Source organism: Perca fluviatilis, chromosome 1, assembly GCF_010015445.1.
Source record: "Perca fluviatilis chromosome 1, GENO_Pfluv_1.0, whole genome shotgun sequence".
NCBI lineage: Eukaryota > Metazoa > Chordata > Actinopteri > Perciformes > Percidae > Perca > Perca fluviatilis.
In genome coordinates, this window is record NC_053112.1 from 38,294,676 (window position 1) to 38,311,083 (window position 16,408).

At 42.9% G+C, this 16,408-nt stretch overlaps 2 pseudogenes; both read left to right on the top strand.

Moving 5' to 3' along the window:
• Positions 1-477: 477 nt before the first annotated feature.
• Positions 478-4,954, top strand: LOC120559548 (annotated as a pseudogene).
• A 2,462-nt stretch (positions 4,955-7,416) lies between these two features.
• LOC120568162 lies at positions 7,417-9,634 on the top strand (annotated as a pseudogene).
• Positions 9,635-16,408: the final 6,774 nt, after the last annotated feature.

Here is a 16,408-nt window from a genome sequence, read left to right on the forward strand (position 1 = left end):
CGTGAATCAGCCTCTTATCCCGCCATGTACACGCCCATTTTTAACCATAAATAGTCAATGCAAAGCACCTCATGAATGCTGATCAGTATGTTAATGACCCTGGCATTTGTTCTTTCGTTACGCCGAATCATGACGACTGGCGGAGAAAAAGCAAAAAAATTCTCAGATGCTTGTGAATTGCTGCAAATTGAATTATAATTCCGGCCTGTTCTTTCACAGTGTAGGGAAACCTGAGGTATAGACTACCTATATTAATAATACCTTCCAAAACAAAGGCATTACGGCACTCGGGGACAGCTTCGATATACCAGACCTATATGATAAGATTTAACAGAACTATATATTATATCCAAACAAGGCTTAGCAATAAAGTTGAATATTAAATATAATATTTATATAAAACACTAAGCTGTCTGCCATTTCCCTCTGGAAACAGCCGGTGGCCCCCAGAGTGGTAGGACCTCTATTTGGACCGGGATGTCATGGTTCCGGCACGTTTCCCCCTTTACTGGACCCAATTCAGTACATAGATCCAAGAGTTCAGCTTTAGGGTACACATTACATCACACAAGTGTCTCTGGGAGGGGAAATAAAAGCAAGCACTGCTACTGTTTGTCAGTTGAGACGTCTGCTAGCTTTGCAAGTACTGCTAGCATTAAGGTTGAGTACCAACACTGTCAGGCAAAGAAGCAGAAGTTAGGCTCTGGTCAAAGTTTCAGCAGCACATTTAATGAACGTATCACAGAGGTCATTGGTGGACACATCAAAGAGGGTGAAATCCTCTTTGAAGGCCAATCAAACCCCTCTGTCTATAACAACTGGCTTAGCTCACTGAAACCCACACCTGATGTGGTCCGATACAACATAAATCCCGCCACCATACTGCCAACCCGGTCATTTCAATCAGGAGAGACTTGTTTGCAGATATGCAAAAGCTTTAATGTACAACAGCATGTAATGTACAATGTTTTGGAGATTGAACTCCATCGTTATTAATACATTCAATATATTAATAAATTTAATGTAGGGGTAGGGAACCAAGATGTAACCCCGATGGAATCCAGACACCGGTGGTGGCGGAGAAAGCCGGAACTAGACCGGAAGGCATTGGGGCGACAGCCGTAGAAACCCCCAGGACCGGGAGGCGGAAGGGGAGGAGGAGAGAACGACGTCTTCCTGAAATGACAGCTGATAGCACAGGGAGAGAAGCAGCTTTTAAAACAGTGACGTAACGCTGTGATTGGCCAATGGGATCATTGCCCGGATCGGATTATCAGAAGGTAGACGCCTCCAGCGCTGATTCACTTAGGAGGAACTGATACTTGTTAGGTCTTCCTGAAAGAATTTGGCGCTGAGCTACATTTCAATCAGGAAGACTTGTTTGCAGATATGCAAAAGGTTTAATGTACAACAGCATGTAATGTACAATGTTTTGGAGATTGAACTTCATCGTTATTAATACATTTAATATATTAATAAATTTAATGTAGGGGTAGGGAACCAAGATGTAACCCCAAAACATGACTGAAATTGGACATGAAGGAATAAACACGAAAATTAAAATATGTTTTTAATTAATAAATTATGAAGCTTACCTCCGGGTTGCAGGATCGGAAACAGAAAGCACATGCAGTGATCCGTCCCCTAAACAGCATGCGCGAATACTGCCCGTATTTCGTCATCGGCAACTCAGGCCGGCATACACGGCATCTCCGCCCGTCACGACGCTCAGGCCGGCATAACCGGCATCTCCGCCGATACGGCAACTCAGGCCGGCATACCGGCATCTCCGCCGGTACGGCAACTTCGGGCTGGCATAACGGCATCTCCGCCCGGTAGCAACCTCGGGCTGGCATACACGGCATCTCCCGGTACGGCAACTCGGGCTGGCATACGCGGCATCTCCGCTGGTATGCAACAGGGCCGGTACATAGAATGAAACATAGCTTCCGTATTTGCTTAGTCATTTCCCTATTATTAACAATATTCCGTCGAAACGACGGCTACTGAAGTATGACACCACCACCGGTTATATGCTGTTTACGGCACCACGCCGTGAAACATAAAGAAAACGAGGCATCTCCGCCGTTTATGGCAATGCAGCCGTGAAATTAAATAATTTCTTGAATTAGGATATGAACGGGATTGCCCCGTGAATGTGAGACATGCCACCCGTGGCCCACATGAAAATACACCCACAGTTTGTATCTTACCGGATTATGGCTTTAGGGATCGTTGATTGGTGAGGACGAAATTGACGTCGGGACGAATGTAAGAAGAGTAAGCCGAAGAAGTCCACCGACCCAGCCTTTGCAGCGAGGTCCGAGACATTCCTTGATTGGCCGCCCGTGGTAGCGTCCCTATTCTGAATGAATGCCCTGAATAATGCTGTGGCGAAAGACCAGATTTGAGGAGAACTGTCTCCAGATGTTGCCTAAATCACCCTTTAGACAAGGGGACGATTCCCGAAATAATGAACAGAGGCGAGGGAGTTAGTAGAAGGCCTGGCTTTCAGATAGTTCAACATAGATTTAAATGGGCAAAATAAGTGTATCTGTACGAGGCGCGATAACTGAGCAAGCTCCTCGCGTTTAGAATGCTTAAGTTGTCAGCAGTAGTGATTAGCGTGAAAAGCCAGATCGGGAGAAAAGTAATATCGACATCGGGTTGAAGGAGTATATAAAAATTCGAATTCTCCGCATCTTAGAAATGCATAGAAAGCTAACGGAAAACGGACTCCAGAAGTGCGTCTAAATAAGGGGAAAAAACCCTGCCCTGAGTTGTGCGACACTAAATTATGTAAGATGCCGAGCGTGATCGGCTGCCCGAGGTCGAGGAGAAGTGGGGTGAGTTTTAGAGACGCCCTTCAACAGTAATTTAATAGCCGGATTAGAAAGGAGGCTTGGAAACGAGGGATCATAACATTTAATATGAAATTGAATTCCTGCAATCAACCCCACGCAGTATACTGCACCTTGAAGTTGCGAGTGTGGGTACAATAACATATAAATGCACAAATGCTTTTAACGAGAACAGGTCTGGGAGGTACGCAAATGATAACACAGAATAGGGGAAAAAGTATGCCAGGCAAAATCGTAAGTTTTTAGAGTGGACGCCGCTAGACCTTTTCTCATGTACATTTTGGAGGATTCTAGGCATTGATGCAATGGGTTGAAGTTTAATGCAGCTCTAGCTCTTGAAGAGAGGGAAGCGCTACCGCGGGGGCTGGCTGATGGGCAGAGGCTTCAAAAGGTCTGAAAGTGAAAACGAGACAGAGCATCAGCGCCGTCGTTGAAATGCCCGGGGACATGGCGGGCGGTGATGATAAAATTATTCATCACCGCGGACCATGTGATGCTTCTCATGAATGGCATGATTTTCCCACTACGAAGCGCCCTCTATTTATTATGCTGACAACCGCCTGATTATCGCGCACATGACTGAGATGCATTTACGCTATGTGCATGCCTCCCAGACGCGGCAAGCTACCGCAATTGGGTAGATCTCATGCAGGCGGATGAATCGGACTGGGAAAAGTTGGGAGGCCAGTGGCCTGAAAACCACTGGTCTTGAAAAAAAAAAAGCGAAAGGGGGCGTCGGTAAAAAACGCGCAGGAAATCCGAGCGGGTGCACCAACTTCGTCATATAAAGAAAGAAACCCCGTTCCAGTGCTCCAGAAGATGAGACCAGAAACGTAAATCGGAGCGGCACCCGGCATCGAGAACCGTCGTGTAAGTGAGAGACAGAGGAAGCAGTGTCCAGCAACCTGGAAATAAACGAAGCGCCTGCGGGATCACGCGCATGGCGAAATTGAGATGCCCGAGGAGGGAGAGCAACTGGCGTTTAGAGATGGTTACGGCGGAAGAATGGGAGCGCGATGCTTCGAGCGCGTAACAATTTATCGAGCGGGAGAGCCGCTTTCATGCCGGGAATCGAGGGTAATGCCGGAAACTCCAAACAGGTGGCGGGACCGATAGTCTTTGCCTCGGACAGGGCACGCCGAGGGATCCGAAGCAGTGCCCCAGCCTGCCAAGGCCGCCCGGAGCCGTCGTGGGGGGCGTCTACGAGTAAAAAGTCGTCCAACAAGTGAAGCACCGAGGGCACCCGCACCCTGTTAAGCAGGATCCAGCACAGGGCCTCGAAAACGTGGTTAAAAATGCACGGGCTGCTCCGACGGCGAAGGTCAAACGTTACCCCAAAATAGAACTTAGAGTCCCACCTAAGCGCAAAAAGGGGCCACTGCGAAGGATGAATGGGCGCACGATCTTAAAAGTGTCAGTGATGTCCGCTTTGGAGAGCCAAGCGCCAACCCCGCCAGCTTAATCAATCTGATAAGCGCCGGCCGGGCAGGGACTATGTAGAGTAGCCAGGCGAGAGCTCCTATGGACGCCCGTCGAGAAGAAGCTGGAATAGCCGCCCGGTGAAGAGACGGGATCAGGACCTGGGTCCGATGCGAGATCAGAACTCGAAATCCGACATAGCGGAACCGCAGAGCAAAATACAGAAGAGCACAGGAACGGCTCGCCATACAGCCGTCCGACTGACACACGACGTCTTCCTGAAATGACAGCTGATAGCACAGGGAGAGAGCTTTTAAAACAGTGACATAACGCTGTGATTGGCCAATGGGATCCTTGCCCGATCGGATTATCAGAAGGTAGACGCCTCCAGCGCTGATTCGCTTAGGAGGAACTAATACTTGTTAGGTCTTCCTGAAAGAATTTGCGCTGAGCTACATATTGCCAGAGCCGGACTGAAGCAAGAGGTGGAGGAGTACATCAAGAAAAATGCAGTGTTTAAAAATGCTCAGAAACCTGTAAGATTGGGCACAGATCCAGCAAAAGCCTTCTGCTTGTGTTTGCGCAGTAATCAGAATATCAAGTCAAACTGCTGTCCTGCTGGGGAAAGGTCTTGCAAGATTAAGGGCCCTATCTTGCACTCACGCGCCAATTGACTTTGTGTACCGACCCACATGTATCATTCCTTTTTGCACCCGGCACAACGTACTTTTTCCTCCATAGACGCCGTCGGAAATTAGGGAATGAATTTGCGCTCCCGGGCGGTTCAGCAAAAAAGGAGGGCTGTTCAGGTGCAAACGTTCCCTGATGCTATTTTTCAGTTTCAGAAAACAATTCCGCCCACTGACCAGGAAAACCTGGTCTAAAGTCAGTGGCGCATTATTCAGATGCTATTTTAGGGCGCATGCTTTGCCATAATGTAGCGTGCGCAACGCATACACATTGCTTCCCTCATCTACACGAGACGCCGAGTTCCCATTTTGCAAACCATACATAATTACAAGGGAAAAATATTACTGAAAATGCCGCTTCAGGTGTTTGGATAGGTCAAGAGGCACTTTACAGTACAGTCCCCAAAAAGTCGCAGCATTCTTTGTGACTTGTTGTGTTTTACACAACATTTCCATGAATCGTGGATGTGTTGATGAAATAAATGTTGAAATATTAATATTAAGGAGACGTGATGTTGAACTACGGTAGGATTGGACACTTGATGGTTTGGGAGTGGCAATGCGCGATGTGCTCCTGGTGGAGTGGGTGGACGGAGATGGAGTTGGGGGAGGAGGAAGGGGCACAACAGGAGCAGGTGGTGCATTTGGAGGTCCACGCTCCATGGCTGCAGCAATCCTCTCCAGACTTGAGGAGATGCGCCCGAAAGGCCGCAGCAACATCGCCACCCGGACAAGACGGGCATTTATTACTTTGCCGCATCCTGGACAGCTCCCGCTGGCGTGCGCCAGGCAAATCCGCCGTCATAATAGCAATCCGCCATGGCACAAGCGCCCTGCTCTTAAAGGGAATGTGAGATGACGCTCTGATTTGTTATTTTCACGTTACGCCCAAACCACACCTAGTTACTTCAGACCAACCCATTTTAGATTTGCGTCGGGCGCAAGAGTCATTTATCCCGCCGGTATAATAGCAACAGCGGCCGAGATCCGCCCACAAAGCTACTTGCGTTTTGCGTTTCATACTTGCGTTTCAGATCGTTAAAATAGGGTCTTAAAGGTTTTCAGGCTCTATGCAAAAGGTCTTTATCGTGATAGGTGGCGTCAGACAGATGGTTCAGTGGATGTTACTTACGGTGATAAGATTAAGCGTACTGTCATCATAAGTAACAATGACAATCCTAAATGGCCAGAGACATTTGAGTTTGGACCCATCGTCATTAACATGAAAAACAGACTTACGTTCAGTGTTTATGATGAGGATTCTTACTGGAACAGTGATCCGCTTGGTGGGTGTTCATTTGATCTGCGTAAAGGAAAAGTGAGCGACAGCTGCATGTTAAATCACGGTACCTTCTTCTTCTCCTACATAGTAGAGTGTGCACCAAGTCTTGGTGGTGACCAATGTCAAGAATACATCCCCTCCCCGATGAGGCCCTCTTTGGCCAAGGTCTTCCACACTAGAAACGGGGTCCTTCTTGGAGAGACAGGGAAGAGGAATGCTACATCAGTCAGTCAGGTTAAGGTCGCGGTCGACATGAGATGGGGTGATGAGAGAATAAGGATTTAAGTTTATGATTATCTTGCATCTAGTTAATCGCATATTTCACACTGTTACTATTTCTTTATTTGACTTTTGTTAACAAAATAATTACACATTCTCAATTTCTCAAATGGAATCCAAATACTGCATGTGTTTGTGAGAAATGTTCTTTTCTTCTGCTCCCTTTCTGTTAGTTAAAAAACTCTGCCAATAAAGCATCAATAAAGAGAACACAGGTGTCAGTGTGATTTATTGTAATAAATATACTGTGTAGTTTTGTGGTTACATGTACAATTGAAATGCATAATCATACAAATGCAAAACAAACGACTAAAGCAAGAGGGCACACATAGAAGGCTCTTCTCATTTTTCCTCTTCATTTCATCCGATCATTCCTATACATGTTAGGGCTGACAAAAGCGACCAAAAATGGCGTTGTTTCTGGGCATTATGTCCATGAGAGGGCAAACGCGTAAAAGATACATAACTACTTCATAGGTATATTTATTTCAACAGAAACATGTTTTAAAAAGGTCTATATGCCTACACATAAAATATACCATAAAACGTCATATACTGTAAATCTTAATATAATGACTGGCTTTCAAACAGAGGCATTGACCTTATAAATGTTCTTTATATTCCAATGCAGTAAGTTAACTTGAACCCAAGCTGTTTATTGATACAACTTAAGGACAGATATTTCTCCTTTGAATTGCTTGATGAATGTTTAATACTGTCAACAACAGTTACACACACACACACACACACACACACACACACACACACACACACACACACCTATAAAATGTGTGAGAATCACATAGGCAAATAATCAAGACTCCACCTCCCCATTACCACTATAACATGGGTCAGACATTGCAAGTTACTGAACAGAGCTTGCTGTCAACAGCCGAGGTAAGACCCCTGAGTTCTCTCCTATCTAGTATGGTAGACAGGGGAGTATAGCATAGTTTATCCTATTCCTCAGTCATTAGTTTAGTGATATCCAATGTATATTGAAATATTACATGCATTGTTTTAACTGATTCTGTGTTCATGCCTTTTACCTTCTGTCCCTATTTATTTCTTCCATACAGATGGCAAGGCTGTGGCATCTCATGCTCCTGTGCTGGGCATGGAGTCCTCTGTGTCTTCCATCCAGTGTAAGCTTCCTTGGTACACCGCAGCAATGTGAAAACGCTCACTTTGTCCCTGGTTACAATCTGGGTGGAGAAGGCTTCGACATCGTCACAATGGAGCGGAAAGGTGCCTATGTCATTGACACTGAAACATGGAAGCTTGGCAATGGCACTTGCAGGCTATACACAAACAGCTACATGAATAGAGAGAGCCAGAAGGTTCCAGCTGCCATGGTGGACTGGAGAACCCTCCCCAAGTGCAGTTTAAAGGTCTCCGGTATCGAGTATGATTCTGTCGAAACTCTTGTCAATGATTCTACATCATCCGTGTCCAATGATTGGAAAATTGGCCTTGAAATCCCTGTAGATCCGTCTGTCACTCTTGGTGTTGGTTTTGGAGGTTCCCACTCCAAAGAATCTACCTTTGCCATGCAAAAGTCGAAACAAGACCACTACAACTTCTTTAGCCATTCTGTCTACTGTAGCTTCTACCGGTGAGTATATGCACAGATATTTGTCTTTTTGTCATTAACTTCATTCTTAAAGTGACAAATATGAACATTACTGTAATATTAATACTTAATACTGCAATCGACAGTAACTTATGTATATGATCCCTGTGTTTTACAGCTACAGAATGGCAACAAAACCTCCACTGAGTCATGACTTTGAATCAGCTGTGAACTCCCTTCCGTCCTATTCACGTAAGACAGAGCCATCATATCGCAGTCTGATTGACACATATGGTACACATTACATCACACAAGTGTCTCTGGGAGGGGAAATAAAAGCAAGCACTGCTGTCCGGACCTGCCAGACAACCATGAGTGGACTGTCTGCAACAGAAGTCAAAGACTGTTTGTCAGTTGAGGCGTCTGCTAGCTTTGCAAGTACTGCTAGCATTAAGGCTGAGTACAAACACTGTCAGGCAAAGAAGCAGAAGTTAGGCTCTGGTCAAAGTTTCAGCAGCACATTTAATGAACGTACCACAGAGGTCATTGGTGGAAACATCAACGAGGGTGACATCCTCTTTGAAGGCCAATCAAACCCCTCTGTCTATAACAACTGGCTTAGCTCACTGAAAACCACACCTGATGTGGTCCGATACAATATAAATCCCCTGCACACCATACTGCCAGCTGGTCATATTGCCAGAGCTGGACTGAAGCAAGAGGTGGAGAAGTACATCAAGAAAAATGCAGTGTTGAAAAAATGCTCAGAAACCTGTAAGATTGGGCACAGATCCAGCAAAAGGGATCCTTGTGCTTGTGTTTGTAACAGTAGTCAGAATATCAAGTACGCACTGCTTTCCTGCGGGAAAGGTCTTGCAACATTAAAGGTTTTTCAGGCTCTATGCAGAAGGTCTTTATGGTGATAAGTGGACTCAGACAGATGGTTCAGTGGAGGTTAGTTACGGTGATAAGAATAAGCGTACTGTCATCATAAGTGACAATGACAATCCTAAATGGCCAGAGACATTTGAGTTTGGACCCATCGTCATTAACATGAAAAACAGACTTACATTCGGTGTTTATGATGAGGATACTTACTGGAACAGTGATCAACTTGGTGAGTGTTCATTTGATCTGCGTAAAGGAAAAGTGAGCGACAGCTGCATGTTTAAGCACGGTACCTTCTTCTTCTACAGATAGTAGTAGCGTCGCACCGCTTGGTGGTGACCAATGTCAAGAATACATCCCCCCCCCGATGAGTCCCTCTTTGGCCAAGGTCTTCCACACTAGAAACGGGGTCCTTCTTGGAGAGACAGGGAAGAGGAATGCTACATCAGTCAGTCAGTCAGGTTAAGGTCACTGTCGAATTTGAGATGAGGTGATGAGAGAATTAGGATTTAATTTTATGATTATCTTGCTTGTAGTTAATTGCATTGTTCACACTGTTACTATGTCTTCATTTGACTTTTGTTTACAACAATAATTGCACATGTTCTTTCCAAATCTGCCAATAAAGCATCAACAAAGACAACACAGGTGTCTGTCTGATTTTATGTATGAAAAATACTGTGTAGTTTAGTGGTTTACATGTAAAAATGAAATGCATACTCATGTATAGACTATCCAAAACTTTAAATACTTGAAATATAAGAACCAATTAAAATAATTTAATAGTAACAGCTGAGTAACAGCTGTTTTTTTTTTTAGTTTCATCTCTGGAAAAAATGTTCATTGTCCTACTTTTCAGCTAAATATTGAACTGTGACAGTCTTCACTTCTGGCTAAGGTGTAGAGGGGAGGGATTCAAGCTGAGAGAACACACAGATATAAGTCTAGATTGCTTACTTCAGCTTTAGCCATGCTCAGTGATACTGTAGCTCTTGTATTAAACATGTTTAACCTACAGCTACTGTGACTAAAACAATATAATGTCAAATTATCTTCCCTAATTCCCAACATGTTTTGCAGGCCAAATGTTGTTTTCTGGGGTCATGCACTGTAGGGATCAAGGCTAATACAAAAAGTACTAACTAACACATAATCATCATATCATGGTGACATTGAAGAAAATGCACATGACAAGCAGGACAGTCATAAAATGTGCTAGAGTAGGAGGAACAAAACCCCAAATAAAGGAACAGAAACACATGTGAATGTGTTGGTGTATGGAGTATCCGTGATACACGATACACCGGTGTCTATAAAAATATTCACCTCCTTTTTCCTTTCCCAAAATGTAATAATTGTGAATGTGATGGTATAATTATGAAAAATGATGTGAGGGTGGTGGCTGTAGAGTCATTTGAAGGCACATTTGCCTCAGCAAGGTACAAAGCAATAACAGTAACACTCCTACTTTTTATTTTTTGAAAAATTACGTGACAAAATAGGTATTGGGTGGGACAATTTATTTGTGTGTGTGTGTGTGTGTTGTGTGTGTGTGTGTGTGTGGTGGTGGTGGTGGTGGGGGGTTCGTTAACAGGCATAAACACATATAAAGACACACACACACACACACACACACACACACACACACACACACACACACACACACACACACACACAGACAAATAAATTGTCCCACCCAATACCTATTTTCCATCAATGTAGTCACATCATTTTTCAAAACAATAAAAAAGTAGGAGTCATAAGTTACATTTCATGTTATTGCTTTGTACCTGCTGAGGCAAATGTGCCTTCAAATTACTCTAAAGCCACCACACCTAATATAACACATATACATATATATAACATATATATATACACATAATTATACCATCACATTGCCAATTATTCAATTTTGGGAAACAGGAAAAAGGGGGTGAATATTTTTATAGACACCATCTAAAGTAATGTGTCATTTACAACCAGTTATTAGCTTGCATGCTCTCATCAGCCTAGAATATGGAACCAGCAACCCACCGTTACTGAAATAAATTAATACAGATATATTGTGTTGATAACAGTGTTTTTTTGCAAAAAGCTGCTCGGCTGTGCAACAAGTTTAGACAGCCACAGACAGCCACAATATCATACCTCTGCCCACGCGCTCCGTGATCATATGTAAAATGTTGCCGAATTTGTAAATGGGGAAGTGAGAAGTGTTTGTGTGAACTGTTGCTCTGAGCTTCTCATTAACTTCTAAACACAACGTTAAAATATAGGTTTGCTTCAACCCAGACATTATTGAATTGTTGTTTCCTAGCAATTATAATGACTGATTGAACTAACTATTCCGCTGCAACATCTAAAAAGCATAACCACAGATCATCCATTCTATTTCTCAATTGTTCAATTCAGATCAACTGTATTTGTTTATCCTAGTCATGGTCAAAGGAATGAAAGACAAGGGCTATATACACTTTGCACAGTCACCAGAATATCATACCTAAAGTAAAATACATTCAAATCTACGTTAAAAATGTTGGATGCTTTTGGACTGTGGGAGGAAAACACACATCCAATGGGAGCCCAATATTTGCACCATAAAAAGGATGTGCAAAATAAACATGATTAAACCTGATGGAGAGCACCTGCCAAAGGACTACACTTTGCTTCCCGTTTTCAATAAGGCCTTAACTTGTCACAGGTTCAGCCTCAACCTTGTTTGGTTTCTCATTCCATTCTCAAAGCTTTTTCCCAATACTAATTGGGCATTCAGACCGCTATCAGCACTGAGTTAAAGTGATGGTTCGGAGTAATTTACCCTAGGGTCCTTTGCACCACGACCTCGAGCCAAACACCCCAGAAGCTTTTTTCACCTGGGTCTAACATTGGGCGTTAAAGCAGTAGGGTAGCGTTCGCGCTGAATAGCTTAGCGGGGCCAATGGACCCACGTTTGTATCTTATAAATGAAAAAAAATCCGAGAGTTAGACTCACAGCAGCAACAACAGCAGAGAGCAGAAACCAGCAGGCAAGTGTTATTTACATAAACTTCTGGTGTACTTACAAACTTTCCAATCCATCGTTTTATGAGTACATAACCTATATGTACTAGTGTAGACCTTTGGTATCATTTCGGGCATTATTAGTCATTTAAGAGATACAAACGTGGGTCCATTAGCCCCGCGCTAAGCTATTCAGCGGCTAATGCTACTCTACGCTAACTCGCCCAATGTTAGACCCAGGTGAAAAAAGCTTCTGGGGGAGTGTTTGGCTCGAGGTCGTGGTGCAAAGGACCCTAGGGTGAATTACTCCGAACCATCACTTTAAATCAACGCAGTGGGCTGCGTTCGTGGGGTTGTGTTGCTTCAGGTACCCCTGACACATGGAACACTGAACAATCCACTAACTCCAGTTTTCGTAAGAGAGCCTTGAATTTGTATATGATGTACATGGGCCATGTTCCTCATGCCAGCATCAGATATCACAAAGTGATATGTTTACAAAAAAGATGGTTGCTGCTGGATAATTGAGATGTGTAAATTCCCGTAGCATCTGTTATAGAAGATATCAACAGCGCATTATTTTTAAAAGAGGAACAGAGAACCGCGATCAAGGCATTTGGCGATCGGAAAGATGTTTTTGCCGTCCTTCCTACGGGATTCAACAAAAGTCTAATTTATCAGCTGGCCCCGATGGTCGCTAAGGAGGTGGGGCGCTCTGATTGGTTGTAGGTCTATCCAATTGAGTGCAGAGGCATTTTCTTTCCTGGGTCGGTTGAAACACGCCCCATAATCACAACCCAGTGGGGCAGTATCAGACTCATATTCTGACTAGAATCTGAGTATGACGATGTCAGTGCAGATCATCGCAAATGGCAAAGCACCCCTCCACCACCACCTCCCCCTCACCACCAGTCCTTGCAGATTCATCAGCTCCATTAGCCTTATCAGCCTTATCAGCCTGAGCAGAATCACTATCATCAGAAACATTAGCCGCTACCACCACCAGTGTCTGGATTTATTTCACTGATGCTCAGGGTTGACACCCCTCGATTAAAAATCTCTATGTGACACAAGATCTTTTTTTAACTATCACCTGTCATGTGTTATAATAAACATTTATCTTTACTTCCTTCACTTGTCTTTCCTGATTGACCTACACCCAGCTCCACAGCCATGGGGTTAACATGCTTCCATCTCTGAACAAAACCTTTGTGATTTGTAGATGTAGTGATGATGGCTGGTTAGCCGGCTGAGAGGACACATATAAATAAGGAGTTAGTATTTCCCTCCTCTTATAGGCTGGCTGAGTCAGTGAAAGCAAGTGACAGAGATCATCAGTGTGTCAGTTGTGTGAATAACTTCATCAACACATCGTCCAGTTATGTTGTCCTTTATAGTCACTCCTTAGGTTCTCTTATGGAGTCTACTGTTCTGTTAACTCTGCATTTCTGCTATATAATGCAAACATTTTCATGGATATTTGGCTTCATTTGGTAAGTTTGGGGTCTGTTTTGCTTAATTCGAGAATGAAGATAATTTATTCAATTTCTATAGTCAAGTCAATGGCACCATCTTCTGGGCAAAATCGGACCCCATAGATTGAGACTGATATTCAACCTGCCGTGTGTGTGTGTGTGTGTGTGTGTGTGTGTGTGTGTGTGTGTGTGTGTGTGTGTGTGTGTGTGAGCTGCATGTTGTGTATGTATAATTCAAAGATAAGGAGCCTTTTTTCATTAAACATAACAGGTTGTAGAGGAAGGATAAAAAAAAAAAACTAAGAATAAAAGTAGCCCACCTTTTCTTTAATTCCCATGTTGATCCCTGCACCTGCTTGCTGATCTGGCTTTCACCTCTGTATATGAAATATCAACGTAGCTTTCTGAGAAGCAAAAGCATCTGAGGACACTCACTGTGTTTATTTAGTAGAGCACAGCTCGCTCAAAACAAGTTTGAAACTGAAAATAGCTAATGTTCTCATAACGCGTCCAAAGACATGATATTGCTACTTTTACTTAACTTTGTGCATCAGCGCAAACTTCCATTCATCAAGTTGCACAAACATGACTCCATATAAATGCTAATGTTGCTCCGTAACTGCTGGATATGTTAATAGGCAACTGTTGCTAACACGTTTTCCATATTAATATAAAAAAAAATATATATATATATATATATATATATATATATATATATATATATATATATATATATATACATACACACACACACTACCGGTCAAAAGTTTTAGAACACCCAAATTTTTCCAGGTTTTTATTGAAATTCATGCAGTTCAATGTCTTATTGTACTCTGAAATGAAAGAATAGAACAAATGAACAATTTAAGTTAAAAAAGAAATCATGGATTCAATTTCTAAACCAAAATGTATTCTAAATTTTTGACTCATCAAAGTAGCCCCCTTTAGCAGATATAACAGCTGAACAAACTCATGGCATTCTTTCTACAATGGAAATCAAATATTCTTCAGAAAGTTCTTTTACTTTTCTGTCCAGTTCATCCCAAACCAGCTCAATGGGGTTTAAGTCTGGTGACTGTGCTGGCCACTCCATGTTTTTAAGCTTTTTTCCTAAGGTAGTTCTGGCATAGCTTGGACTTACGTTTTGGGTGTAGGATGAACCCCTGACCAACTAGGCACATACCAGAGGGTACTGCATGGTGCTGCAAAATGCTGTGGTAGCCGTTTTGGTTCAGGGTGCCTTTCACTCTGTACAAATCACTGACCGTGGATCCAGCAAAACAGCCCCAGACCATCACGCCTCCTCCTCCATGTTTGACAGTTGATGTCACACACTGAGGAACCATCCTTTCGCCTACTCGACGGCGTACAAAAATCCTGCGTGATGAACCGAAGATTTCAAATTTTGATTCATCAGTCCATAACACCTTCTTCTAGTCAGCAGTAGTCCATTGGCAGTGTTTCTTGGCCCAGGGAAGTCTCTTTTTTCTTATTCCGACGTCTTAGCAATGGCTTTCTTGCTGCAACTCGACCTATCAAACCTGCAGATTGAAGTCTTCTCTTTACAGTTGAAACTGAGACTTGCTTATTAAGACCACTATTAAGCTGTGCTTGAAGCTGTTGTCCTGTGAGCCGCCTATCACGCAAGCTGTTAACTCTCAGAAACTTGTCTTCTGATTCTGTTGTGGCTTTGGGTCTGCCAGACCTCTTCCTGTCAGAGTTCCCCCGGTTTCTAAGTGCCTTTTGATGGTGAAGAATACTGTACTCACTGACACCTTGACTTTCTTTGCAATTTCTCTGTAGGAAAGACCAACATTCTTAAGTGTTATGATGGTCTGTCTCTCTTCCATTGTTAATTGCCTTTTTCCCGCCATTTTTATAGCAACACACTACTTTCTGCAGTACAATACTGTTCATATAATGCTCACGAGGGTACGGTACCACAGTGTGTTCCAACAATACTTTTATACAAACAGAGGGGGGTTGTAAGTAATCCAGACAAGTTGGAACACCTGTGGGAATTGGTAGCACCAACTTTCAAAGCTTGATCAACCATGCTACAGAACAGCTTTACATTGTTTACCCATTTCTTGTTTCCTGAAAAAGGGAACAATTTTTCAGTTTTGGGTAACCTAACTTTGTTTTTTAACCTCAGACAGTTCACCACTTACCTTTGTACAATTTCAAGCTATTCATTGGACTTGAACTGCTAAAATGTCAATAAAAAAACTAAAAGAATTGTGGTGTTCTAAAACTTTTGATCGGTAGTATATATAGTAAATACTGTATATAGTAGTATATATATATAGTATATATATATAAATATGTCAGAGTTGCGTTCACAGCTTGTTTCCATTGCCACCAAGTGGCCCAAAAATCGAATATTGCTGGTTTTAACTTATTACAGTGCCTTGCGAGTATTTGCCCCTTGAACTTTCGACCTTTTGCCACATTCAGGCCTCAAACATAAAGATATAAATGTAATTTTTGTGAAGAATCAACAACAAGTGGGACACAATCATGAAGTGGAACGAAATTTATTGATATTTCAAACCTTTAAACAAAAAAAACTGAAATATTGGGCTGCAAAATTATCAGCCCCTTAAGTTAATACTTTGTAGCCACCTTTTGCTGCGATACAGCTGTAAGTCGCTTGGGGTATGTCTCTATCAGTTTTGCACATCGGAGACTGACATTTTTGCCCATTCCTCCTTGCAAAACAGCTCGACCAGTGAGTTGGATGGAGAGCGTTTGTAACAGCATCATTCTCCACAATCTGATTGATTCAGGTCTACTTTGACTTGGCATTCTAACCTGATATGTTTATTTGTGAACCACCATTGTAATTTTCTTTATTTGATCATTGTCTTGTTGGAAGACAAATTGGTCCCATCTCAGGTCTTTGCAACTCCATCAGTTTTCTTCAGAATGGTCTGTATTCT